Raw genomic sequence first — 12705 nt, 5'->3', positions numbered from 1 at the left:
ATTGGAGAGTGGGTTGTAAGGAGGTTCACGAATGGAAACATTGTTGCCTCCCTAACCTGGTGGTCAGGGTGGCAGACTTGCCAAGACAGACAGGTGACCTTTAGGTTGTTTCTACATGCTCATAGGATATCTCTACACGGAGAAGGGTAAAATTCATGAGAGTCAAGGCTGCCATCATCAGAGATGTGATGTGATGGACAGGCTGATTATTGGAGCAATCAATAGTTTTTGGTCACTTCAAGGTCACCAGGTTCATGGATGGTGACACTGGAACTCAACCCTTAACACGTTACTATGATTAAAGAATTAATTACAAACTAAACAAATGATGCTGTAGTCTGTTTCATTTGCAATTCATTTTCATTTTGCATTGATTGTAATCATCATGTCATCATGACTATGTAATTGAAATAGTCATGCTGCATTTATTGTCACCATCAGGTATTATATATATATACTGTATATGTCAATTATGGCGAGACTGTCTTGCCCCAAAAAGCAACCGCATAAGTTGTTTGTTCAAGCAGCAACTATGACTCATACGGAACAAACAGAACTATGTTACGTTCTGCGTCACGTGCGTAACCCGAAGTCAGATAACCTAAAATAATGTACTTATTTTAAGCATATGCTTTCAGTGCATTGAGCTTTCTTGAAGACTGCAGATTATATCCTCACACACCTTTTAACATACAGACAGACCATTGTAGACTTGTTGCTACATCAAAGACTGCTGGGTCTGTAATTCGGTGAGTTGTATCTTCACATTCTAAATTTTCTGGCTTTTTAATTTTTTACATTTCAGATAATATGGATCAGCCAACACTGTGAGCTGAGCAATCAGCCCAGGCAGCCTCCTAACCCCCAATTTCCACCAACTGCGGAACGTCTGCGGGTCCGCTCCAGAACGGCGGCGGAGTCAATAGGTTTTCATTAAAGTCAATGTGTGTATTTTCACTGCCAGCGGAACGGCTGTGTTCCGACTCCGTCCCAGCTCCGCGATCCGTACCCCTCCGGAGCAGATACGCAGAGCTTCTATTTTTGCCGGACGCCAGAGATGTGGTTATGGACATTTCTGTTGGGGTTGTTGGTATTTCTGTTGCCTGTTTGCATTTTTCTGACTGTTTCTTGTTGTGTATATTTCATTGTGTATATTTCTGTTTCCTGTTTTATTTTGATAGTCCGTTTTCTGTCTTGTCTTGTCTAGTTTTGCTTCCTGTGTTTTCCCGCCTTGTCTGATTGTCCTGCCCCGCCCTGATGTGTTTCACCTGCTGTATCACCTGTCCCTCATTTGCTTGTTACCTCATGTATTTAGCCTCTGTGTTCCCTTTGTCTCGTGTCAGATCATTTTGTGTGTTTGTGTCCTTTCCCCGTGTCAATTCTGGTCAGTTCTGGTCAGTTCCTGTGCTTCCTGTATTTCCCTGGTTTTTGTACTTCCTTAGTTTTTTGGGATTCCCTGTTTCTTTTACGTTCTGGAATGAGTTTTTTGGTTCAGCTCCCATGAATCCCGGCTGGCTAGCAGCTCCCCAGAATCCCGGCTGGCTAGCAGCTCCCCTGAATCCCGGCTGGCTAGCAGCCTCCCAGAATCCCGGCTGGCTAGCAGCTCCCCTGATCCCCGGCTGGCTAGCAGCCTTCCTGATCCCCGGCTGACGTTTAGCCGCCCTAAACCCCGGCCGACGTCCAGCCGCTCTGAATCGGCTATGACCAATCCCCCAGAGACTTTGCCCTTCCCATTCGCCCCTGAGACCGTCCCTTTGACTTTGTCGGTCTACGGCGCCCCTGAGACTGCCCCTGAGACCGTCCCAGTGACTTAGCCGGTCTCCGGTGCCCCTGAGACCGCCCCTGAAACCTTGCCGGTGACTATGCCCGTCTCCGGCACCCCAGAGACTCTGCCCTTGTCCTGCCCCCCAGAGACTTTGCCCTTGTCCTGCCCACCAAAGACTTTGTCTTTGTCGGCGGTCCGACCTACTCCTGCCCCTCGTGTCCTGCTGGTGGTCAGACCAACTCCTGCCCCTCGTGTCCTGTCGGCACCTCAGTCGACCTCTGTTCCCGTTGCCTGGTTGGCTGACCCCAGCTCAGTTGACCCGCCGCCTGACTCCAGTCCTGCTGACCCGCCGCCTGGCCTAAGCCCAGCTGACCCGTCACCCCAGCCCAGCTGACCCGTCGCCTGGCTCTAGCCCAGCTGACCCGCCGCCTGACTCCAATCCTGCTGACCCGCCGCCTGGCTCCAGTCCTGCTGACCCGTCGCCTGGCCCCAGCCCAGCTGACCCGTCGCCTGCTCGGCCTCCAGAGGGGTCCCGCCTTGGCCGACCTGCTTGGCCTCCAGAGGGGCTCCACCTTGGCCGACCTGCTCGGCCGACCTGCTCGGCCTCCAGAGGGGCGCTGCCCTTGCCGTCCTGTTCGGCCGGCAGAGGGTTTCACCTTCACCGACGGCCGCCCAGGAGTCCTCAACGTCCTGCCTGGCCGCCTGAGGGGCTCTACCTTCGCCGTCCTGCTCGGCCACCAGAAGGATCTTTCCTTCGCCGCCGGCTGCTGGAGGGGTTTCGCCTTTGCCGCCGGCAGCCTGGGAGTCCCTGACGTCCTGTTTGGCCGCCGGAGGGGTTTCGCCTTCGCCGCCAGCCGCCTGGGAGTCCTCGATGGCCTGTTCAGCCATCGGAGGGGTTCCCCCTTCACTGCTGCCAGCAGCCCTGCTGGCCTAAGCAGTTCAGTCCCCTGTTCCCGAGTGCACATGGTTCCCTGTGCCCACGGTCTCCAGTGCCCTAGCGCCCACTGTCCCCAGTTCCTGAGCGCCCTCTGTCCCCAGTCCCCCAGTGACCTCTGCCTCACTTCCTTGTTCCCCGAGTCCACGGTCCTCAGTTTTCGCCCCATTGACTCTCTGCCTTCCCTGGACCCTCTCCGGCCATTTTGTTTTTCTTGGACATTTTTTGTTCCTCCTCCGGTCTTCCTCCGCCCTCGCTGGATTGTTTTTTGTTTTGTTTGGGACGAGAGGAGGGGGTACTGTTGTGGTTATGGACATTTCTGTTGGGGTTGTTTGTATTTCTGTTGCCTGTTTGCATTTTTCTGTTTCTTGTTGTGTATATTTCATTGTGTATATTTCTGTTTCCTGTTTTATTTTGATATCTTATCTGTTTTCTGTCTTGTCTTGTCTTGTCTAGCTTTGCTTCCTGTGTTTTCCCGCCTTGTCTGATTGTCCTGCCCCGCCCTGATGTGTTTCACCTGCTGTATCACCTGTCCCTCATTTACTCGTTACCTCATGTATTTAGCCTCTGTGTTCACTTTGTCTCGTGTCAGATCGTTTTGTGTGTTTGTGTCCTTTCCCCGTGTCAGTTCTGGTCAGTTGCTGTGCTTCCTGTATTTCCCTGGGTTTTGTACTTCCTTCGTTTTTTGGGATTCCCTGTTCGTTTCTTTTAGTTCTGGAATGAGTTTTTTGCCTGCCGCATCTCTCAGCACTCCCTTGGTTCATTTTTGTGTTTTCTTCAATAAATCCTCGAGCTCACACCTTCGTCTGCCTGCCTGCCTGCCTCTCCCTGTAGTTGGGTCCTCTAATTCTCTGAGCTGTAACAAGAGAGCTCCGCAGCAATTCAGCGCAGGGCAGATAGTGTGGGACAGGAAGTCGAGCACAGAAGCAAAATAAAACATCTGGTTAATTTTCAAAATAAAATACACCGTGCTCACAGCGGGTTCATATTTCCCTGCACTACACCTTGAAAACGGCATAATGGGCTGGAAACAAACTGTACTTGGTTTTGTGGTTCTGTCTATAGAAACTACATCTTGTTATATCACACGATCATACGTAAATTCGTTAGATCTTGAGGGTCCTCATGACTTCAGCTTTCAGTCATGGCCACAGCCGTTACGCAACAAATCCGGACCTCGTGGGTATTGAAGGACGGCGGAGCACGGAGCCGACAAGCAGCAGAGCTGATCCGCAGCTGTTCCGCAGTTGGTGGAAATGAGTAATGCAGCTAATTTTCTTCTGGTAAGCAAATAGGGTGACCAGATGTCCCGAAAAAGTCGGGACAGTCCCGAAATCCAAGCAGTTGTCCCGAATCCCGAATCCTGCCCTCGAGTAGATGTAGTCTGATAGAACATAAGGCGCAAATTTTGATAACACGCATTGCTATTTTTCATTCATTAATGTTGAAATGGAGGCTCAGGCTGGTGTCCCGGGACCCAATGAACACGTAGCTAAAAAGCAAAAACGTCTCTGCAGGTACCGGGAGGAATGGGTAGGGAAGTTTGGTATTTCACACGGGGGGGGGGGGGGGGCAGACGTCAGGCTGCATGCTAGCAGCAAACTACAAATAACTATAACAGCACAACTGTACAGACCAACACTTTGTGTTTGTTTTATGTGTTTCATAATGATACTTGTGTTCATGATTTTTTTATTTGTATTTTCGGGTTTACATGACAGTTTTTATTCCTGAATAAAAATAATAAATTATTTTGGTGTGGCGTTTTGAAATTCATGCGCACCCACCAAGCAAAACACGTTTTTGAAACTCTTCAGTCCTCCTGAGTGAAGCCGTCATGTAGAAATCGAAAAACTGACGAAGAATTGACGTCCTGCTTGCTGATGAGACCAACCGTGTGAGCCGAGACCTCTCCCCTGGTCTGAGCAGTGACAGCCCAGCAGGCAGCCCGTTATCCTGCCACTGTGCGGACACCCTGTCTCCACGGGCCGCACAACTTCAAGGAATAATCCACAAACCGGGTATCCTAAATCTCCCGCATCCAGGTCTCGCTTCAATTCCCGGCATGTATCATGCCTCTATGTACCCATTATCCGCGTTGGGTGGACAGCACCCCGCGTTTGCATACATCGGTTTCACACAACTAACACAGACCTACCCAGAGCACCTAAAGGCAGTTGCCATGGCGGAATCCCTGCCCCTGGAGCACTGGATCCGCGCATGATGCCACTACTACCAGATTACAGCAGTATATGATGAAACAAAATTATTTTATAGGCCGAAAATATCCAGACTTTAAAACACAAGATAATTAGTACATACATATTGTTTATCCTGACCAGATTTAATTTCCAAAAACAGGCACACATCTATCACTCAAGAACCGTTTTCCATTATAAGTTTTTGCAGTTTTTAATGAGCTCTGAAGAACCGCTGAGGTGTTGTAAACTCATTGAACACACTGTCAAATAAAACTGCAGTTCATTTTTGGTTTATAGTAAGTAAATCTACTGAAATGGCCACCATCTTGGTGGAGTGTGATGTGTAAGATGATAAAGCAGAGGTTAAATCATGTATGTCATGGTTGTAAAAAAACAGTGGCTATCTGTACATCTTTGCCAAGCGCAAACCAGTACAGAATAAATTGTTGGGGAGGGTCATGCCTCTTTTCCCAATCATTTTGAAAGGGTCATAGAAAATTGTATTGCTGGCGAAGAGAGGGTCAAGTCTATTTTGACTAAAGATCCCAAAACTCCTCCGGTAGCCCCTTACAGTACACTTAATAGTCCCTTATTGTTCTATAGCCTAAGTGACAGACAGATTATAAATAAAACTGATATGAGAAATATATAGATTATTGTAAAGCAAACCAAAGTGGAGAAGGTGGTTTAACTTCCCTTGATAGTACAAAAGTACAATATCTAGTTACTCACATGTAGCTGCTTGATCATGCACGACTCTGCCAGGGCATATAGTTTGTGTTAAGGTAACCAATACTGTACAACCATTTACATATGAAAATAATTTAGAACAGTTTTGTTGTGGCGATCCTGTGGAAGGCAAACATTTCCTAATATTAAGTTTGCTTTGAATGTCCAACAGCTCAAACAACATTAGGCTGAAAGCAGATGAATTTGTTATTTAATTTCCTGTTTCTGTGTTAGACCACTTAAGTCGGGGTCAAGTTCTTTATTAAATAAGTCAAACTTTAAGGTTAAAAGATGATAAATGAAATGTTGACTCTTCATCGAGATTATTCAATTATAGCGCATACCAGCCAGTTAAATTGACATTGAATGAATTTGTGCAGAGAGGCACACACATATGCACACCAAAATGGTTAAATTGTTGTGTGTGGTTATGTGTGAGACACACACACACACACACACACACACACACACACACACACACACACACATAAATCCTAATTTTAGTAGGGAATTCAAAATAGTTCAAGGTAATTACTGATGTCACCCGCACCTTATTTCCTAATGATGACTGATGTATTCAGTGTAGTGTAGGGAAGGGAAGGAACAGGGAGGAACGAGCAAGTGCAATATGGCTGCTGCATGTGTTCTTCATTGGATCTTCTCTTTCAGCCTGTGGGATGCTGGTGAATGGCAGAGCTGAATTCTAACATGTTAATCATAGAGCGAGACCAAAGGGAAATTAGTAGTTAATTTAGCACTGAACAAAACATGCACGCTATAAACTCAGATAATACAAAGGCACTCTGGAACTCATACATACAGAGAACATCTGCCACGTAGATTAGTCCCTTTCACACATGCTCTGTAACCCTGAACTTATCTGGACATTACCCTGAGGAGCTGTGTGTGAGTAAAAAATGTCTGAATCAGTTGGACTAGACATTAAACAGACTTTACCCTGCCAGCTCCCCTGCAAGATCCCCTGGTACGAATTAGAGGAGGATACCCGACCCGAGCCCGACGGGACTGGCCGGGCAGGGTTCGGACAGAAATTAAGAAATTAGGTTCGGGTTCGGGTCGGGCTCGGTCACATCAGCGCGATAAGGCATTTGTTGTAAAATGGTGCTGGTGTGTGTGTGTGTGTGTGTGTGGAAAGTGGGCAGAAGAGAGATAGAGAAAGCAGATGTGTAGATGCGACCGGAGCAGAGTTGGTGGAATAAGTGGTGTCCGAAATAAACCCCAGACTGAAAGCCAAGTTCATTAATTTGCTCACCAGAAACGGGATTTTAACCCCGACGTTCATTCATTTTATAACGTCGGCCCTGGAGGTAACAAGTCTCCCCTTGTTTTCTGACCACGGTCGGAAACGAAGCAATCAGGAAAGGTTAACACATTGAACATTTTAAATTAAACATGCGCTTGTTGCCCCGGGTGCGCTGATGCGCTCATCTGTTGACATTTCCGAATGCCATCCTACAGTTGCTTAATAAAAGCGGGCTTTCCACACAAACAAACATACATGTGTAATTAGTATGAGAAAAAAATGAGGATTTTAACTGTGTCGGGCTCGGTTCGGACATAAATATCTTAATGCCTGTTGGGCTCGGGCCGGGTTTGGTTACTGCTCTGTCGGCAGGCCGGGCTCGGACAGAAAAATGCGGCCCGATCCACACTCTAATACGAATACGCTAATGACCATGTGTGTGATAGAGCAGGTTATATTAGACGCTTCTATCATGCGGCTGGCGCTTAACAACAAACATCCGAGGATGAGCAAGAAGCGTAATTTACACGAAGACGCCAAGGAAAATGTCTTAAAGGAGAATTCCGGTCGATTTCAACCCGTAGCTCTGTTTGTAAATGTGGAGTGCTGTCAGTAGCAAGAAAAACGAAAACAATCGGTGCTACCTATATCCTCCTGCTAGAGTTAGCAGCCAACAGGCTTAAACAGGGCAAGTTTTAAACTTGTTTTTAGCCTCTAAACATGTTTGAAATGTCATTACAAGTGCCTACCCATGTGCAGTTATTCCTACCGAGGGAACACAGCGAATTTGACCGCAGTAGCCGTGACAGAAATGCATAAAAGTTGTGTTAATCCATACCTCTGTTTATTTCCTGGTTTCTGGTGAAGTCCACACTAGTCGATTGCCGAACTCATACAATCCAATATTCCAAAACATATTTTTCCCCCCAAGAAACGATTTGCCATGGTTATTTCCATAGTAATGACTGTAACAACAAGCTGTAACCTGACACCACAGCTCAGCCTGCAGGGTCCGTGTACTTGGTGGCCAACGGATTTTCGTTTTGAAAGGAAAAAACAAAAACGAAAAACAGCCAGTTTCCCAATTACCATTATTAATAGGAAAACAAAAAACGGAAAACAACCCATTATTCGTTTTTTGTTTTGATATTAAAAAACGGAAAACGAAAAACAATCTCATTATCCGATTCAAGGAATACGACTTATACACACGTATTTTAATTTAATTTCCGAGTTCCATCTATAAACACATCAAAGACAATTCAGAGGGGAAAGGATCACATGGGTCACACAAGTGGAGTGACTGACAATCTTCTTGCTGAAACCATCGATAGCCATTACATGGGTCACTCCAAACATAACAAGCTTTTCATTCTGATCTACATGTAGCTTGTGCCCCATGTATTGTGCATTGTAGGTTATGGGGTTCAGATTTCGGGCACCTTAAAATATAAGAACGACATTATTATAAAATCTCAATAATCCTTGATTTGTATGACAAGATTCACCTACACCTAAGTTACAGTGGGGTCCAAACATCTGAAGCCCTGTTTCAGCAAGCAGGCTTAACAGACACTGAGCTTATCCCTGAGCTCTGAGTTGACTAAACCTGAGATGGGAAAGTCAGAGTTTTTGGTTCCAGAATAGCTGATAGAATTAGTTCAATCAGTTCGTTGAACCGGATGGAAGCACGTGAGTGGGGATGAAAAAAAGCTATCATCAGTGAAGCTCCGATACTACGATTTACCATGGCAACGGGTGAATAAAGAGCAGAGCCTCCAATCTAATCCAGTGGCACTAGAAATATGAATGTGTGGAGTGAAGGAAGGATCAATAAGTTAAAAATATAAAATTTTATTCAGCGTATTCCACTCCAGCTCATTCACCAGACTTTAAGTTCCTTAATGAATGATAAAGTGCTGGAATTCTCCCATATATACATTTATACAGCTATAACCTCGAGGGACAAAATGCCACTGGCTGAAGATAAAAATATGGATCAAACAGATAAGACACCGTTTGGGCTACTCATGGCTTATGGTTGTAAAGTCACATTCCGACCCAGGAGGCTAATTATTTTTTGCAGTGGAAAATGTGACTTCCATCAGGTTGAACATACTGAATATTGAACTAATTCTATCAGCTGTTCTGAAACTGTGTTTCACCTCTCAGACTCAGTCAACTCAGAGCTCAGGGTAAAGCTCAGAGTTTGTTAAGCCTGCTTCCTGAAACAGGGCCCTGATCTATTGAAACGCAGAAAAAAAAACAATGCTATGACCTTACCTGCTGTCTTGCAATGTGGTAGGGTTGATGACTACGTCTCAACACTTTGCCCACTCTGCCCTCAGAAGCTTTAACCCCTTTTGCAGATAGATAGCCTGTCATAATTTTTCGGCCGAAAGACGATCCAGTCTGGGAGCAGGAGTGCAACTTAGTTTAAATGTTAATTGTTATCCTAAACATTCTACTTAGTAATAAAGTGATTAAGGCATTTTTTGAAATACTGATTTACAGAGGTGGAAAGTAACGAATTACAATTACTCATGTTACTGTAATTGAGTAGTTTATTGTGTACTTGTACTTTTTTAAGTAATTTTTTAAATCTGTAATTTTACTTTTACTTAAGTATGTTTTGTTTAAAGTATTGTACTTCGTTACATTTTCAATCACATCCGTTAGCCTACTGAGTAAAAAAAAAAAGTGCAAGGAAAAACTTGCGAACACTGGCTTCAAGTGCAAGAAAACATCAGCTTTATCATGCAGTGTAAGCTGTGAAAAAATGCTGTATTAAGTTACTGCTAATGCAAACTGAACATTTCCTGCTGCTGCAGCTTCACATTAAAAGCATTTCACTGGCGAAACACAAGATGACTTTTATGAAGTGGTCACAGGAGATTAGCGCTGACCGTTCTCATTCATCAAAAATGCGTCTACACAACAAGACAACCATCATAGTCTAATAATAATAGCCTAATAATAATAATAATGAAGCGAAAACATTTTCAAAACTTCTCATTTTAACATAAAAGGTCTCTAACGTTGTTTTGCGCCATTGCTTTGGCAAAGTATCTGTCAAACAAACTAAAATCGAAACCATGATATGGCTTTCCCTTATCAAATCGCAAAAGACTCTGATTTAATATAACAATATCTGTCAAACAAACAGGCCTATAATAAGTATAAATAAGATATAAAATCAATATAAATGTGATTTTTGGAGGTTAAAAAAGTAACTAAGTAACTTTTACTCAGTACATTTTAAATTAGCTACTTTTTACTTTAGATTTAGATTTTTATACAAGTAATTTTACTTGTACTTAAGTAAAAGTTCAATAAAGTAACAGTACTTTTACTTAAGTAGAATATTTTTTTACTCTTTTCACCTCTGCTGATTTATCATCTATCGATAAACAACCAACATGTTTGGTTATCTAATTAATTCATTTGTATGTTTAACAAAAGCAGTAAACGGCGATTGATAAAAAAAAAAAAAAAAAAAAAAAAAAAAACTTACCTCAGCAATACCTTCAGCAATTTCAACTTCAAGTTGGCCGTCAGGACAGAAGTTCCTGACAAGTCCCTGCTCAGCACACCACCTCCACACACTCCTCTCAGAAAACCCCCGTATCGTTCCAAACTGTGAACCCAACACAGCTGAAGACATCCCATTCTTTCGGCTTTCTAATATAAAACTAGCATATTCGTCTAAAAACATTTTTACGTCCGTATCATTCTAACTGTCTATGGTCTTATTGATGTCCAAATGACTTCCGGGTATGCAGCATACAACCGCTTACTACTTACGATCGCTTCCAGGTCACGAAAAAAATGAATGAGGAATAAGATTTATACACACATTTTAATTTCCGAGTTCCATCTACAAATACATCAAAGACGATCGGATAACGAGATTGTTTTTCGTTTTCCGTTTTTTAATATCAAAACAAAAAACGAATAATGGGTTGAATCCGTGTACCTTCCGTTCATTCGTTTTTCGAAGTGAAACCAAAGAGAAAAAAAACGAGAAACCACTTGTTTTTTTGTTTTCCGTTTTAAAAACAAAAACGGAAAAAACGGATTAAGGGTCGTTTTTTTATTTTCCGATTCTCCACCTAAATGAAAAATAGAAATTTTGGATAATGGGATCTGGCAAAAATTCAAATACAAATAAGAAAGATGCCAATTCCCTGAAATGTCTGTGATTGGTGATGATGTAGCTCGCTACAGTTATTTTCTCCCCAGAAACAATCAAATCTCGTTCTTGATTGGGTCCTTAAATTATGTCGTCAACATTTCGGATAACGATCATTTGAGCTGTCAAGCCTGAGGTAAACTACCTAAAGAGGAGGCCAGCATCAATTTCTCACTCTACTCCTCTATTTGATAAGGTGTGCCCTCCATATATTAGAGCAAAATGGAAATTAAACTGATAAATGACAGTAGCTAGTTGAGTTTACGTGATTCTAATTTGACCGATTCATTTAGCTAAGTTGAAAGTAGAAAATACATTAAGTGATAGAAGTAGCTAGACTAGCTAGCCTTCAGTTGACACCGAACTGTAGCGATGATGGCGTGTAGTGTAGCTAAGTAAAAGATGATTTGAAGACTGTTTTTCTTCATAAACTTTCATAAACTTGCTATATTACAGCAGCTGGCTGGTCCTCAGGTGCGCTCTAACACCAAACTTTTAGCTTGCAGCTAGTGCTACTTCAGAAAAAAGGCTTGAATGAAGCGGAATGTGCGCTAGGCTTTGAGGTGAAATGGATTGCTAGCTAGCTAGCTAGCTCAACTCAATGTTCCGGGGACATTCAGTAGCCCACATTTTTTTTATATATATATTGAAAGTGCAGTTCGTTGTTACTGTCTTTGGTTAGTTTTTTGAATCAGTCACAGGTTAAGCTACTAATTTCTACGCTCAAATTATGGTGCGCTTGTATTTGAGATTGCGGTTACTGGGGCACACTCATCACAGGAGCGCTCAATTAGTCATAAGAGCAAATGTGCAGGCAAAAGTTTTGTTCATTAAGTAAATTTATTTTATAAAATGTATGTCTTTATGCAGATGTCAGCGTTTGTCCTTTTCAACGGCGGCAAGAGGGTCACTCTAAGACCAGAAGACATGACGAGCGTCATTTTTCAGGTATATATTTAAATGTGCGTCAGATAAGTGAATATACAATTGCTTATTTTTTTGCTTGTTTATACTTTACCAATCAGTGTGTGTGTGTGTGTGTGTGTGTGTGTGTGTGTGTGTGTGTGTGTGTGTGTGTGTGTGTGTGTGTGTGTGAGAGACGGATCTTTATTCCTCCCTCAAACATACAGGTCAAAAACAAGATATATATCTCACAGATGATGCCAATGTAGCAATATTTCCAGAAGAAAATGGGACCTTCTTTTGCTTGGACCTCCAAGATCGGGGGCACTATGAAGTGCATGGCGAACGTACTCAACAGGACTCAACTCCTGCCGTAGACCCTCCTGCCCCATCTGCCCGCTTTTCATTCCAGCGCCCACATGCTGCCAGTGCTGCCTCCTCGAGTCGGCCCGTGACCAAGGCGTTCCAAAGATGATCAAAGAAAACTTTTAATTTTTCACTAACCTATTTAAATGTATCAAACCCAATTACCGACATATACACAGTTGCACCAAAAACTATTAGACCCTATTTTTTTGTGAAATAACCAATGGAGCCTTTCCATGCACATATTAATCCACACATTCAAATTTTAACACACATACACATGTGCATGACATTTTGTTCAACTTAAACATGTGTGTTGATTGTCATGTGAAATTAGCGCAATTTAAAGTA

General features: G+C 43.4%; 1 long non-coding RNA gene across 1 annotated transcript; it reads left to right on the top strand.

The window, feature by feature from the left end:
• Nucleotides 1-10471: 10471 nt before the first annotated feature.
• LOC116047100 lies at nucleotides 10472-12456 on the top strand. The gene is made up of 3 exons (XR_004104320.2): nucleotides 10472-11281; nucleotides 11956-12033; nucleotides 12216-12456. It is a non-coding gene; the product is annotated as an uncharacterized LOC116047100 (long non-coding RNA).
• The last annotated feature ends 249 nt before the right edge of the window (nucleotides 12457-12705 follow it).

The sequence above is a fragment of the Sander lucioperca genome, chromosome 8 (assembly GCF_008315115.2).
Source record: "Sander lucioperca isolate FBNREF2018 chromosome 8, SLUC_FBN_1.2, whole genome shotgun sequence".
Classification (NCBI taxonomy): domain Eukaryota; kingdom Metazoa; phylum Chordata; class Actinopteri; order Perciformes; family Percidae; genus Sander; species Sander lucioperca.
This window is presented reverse-complemented; position numbering and strand designations above follow the sequence as displayed.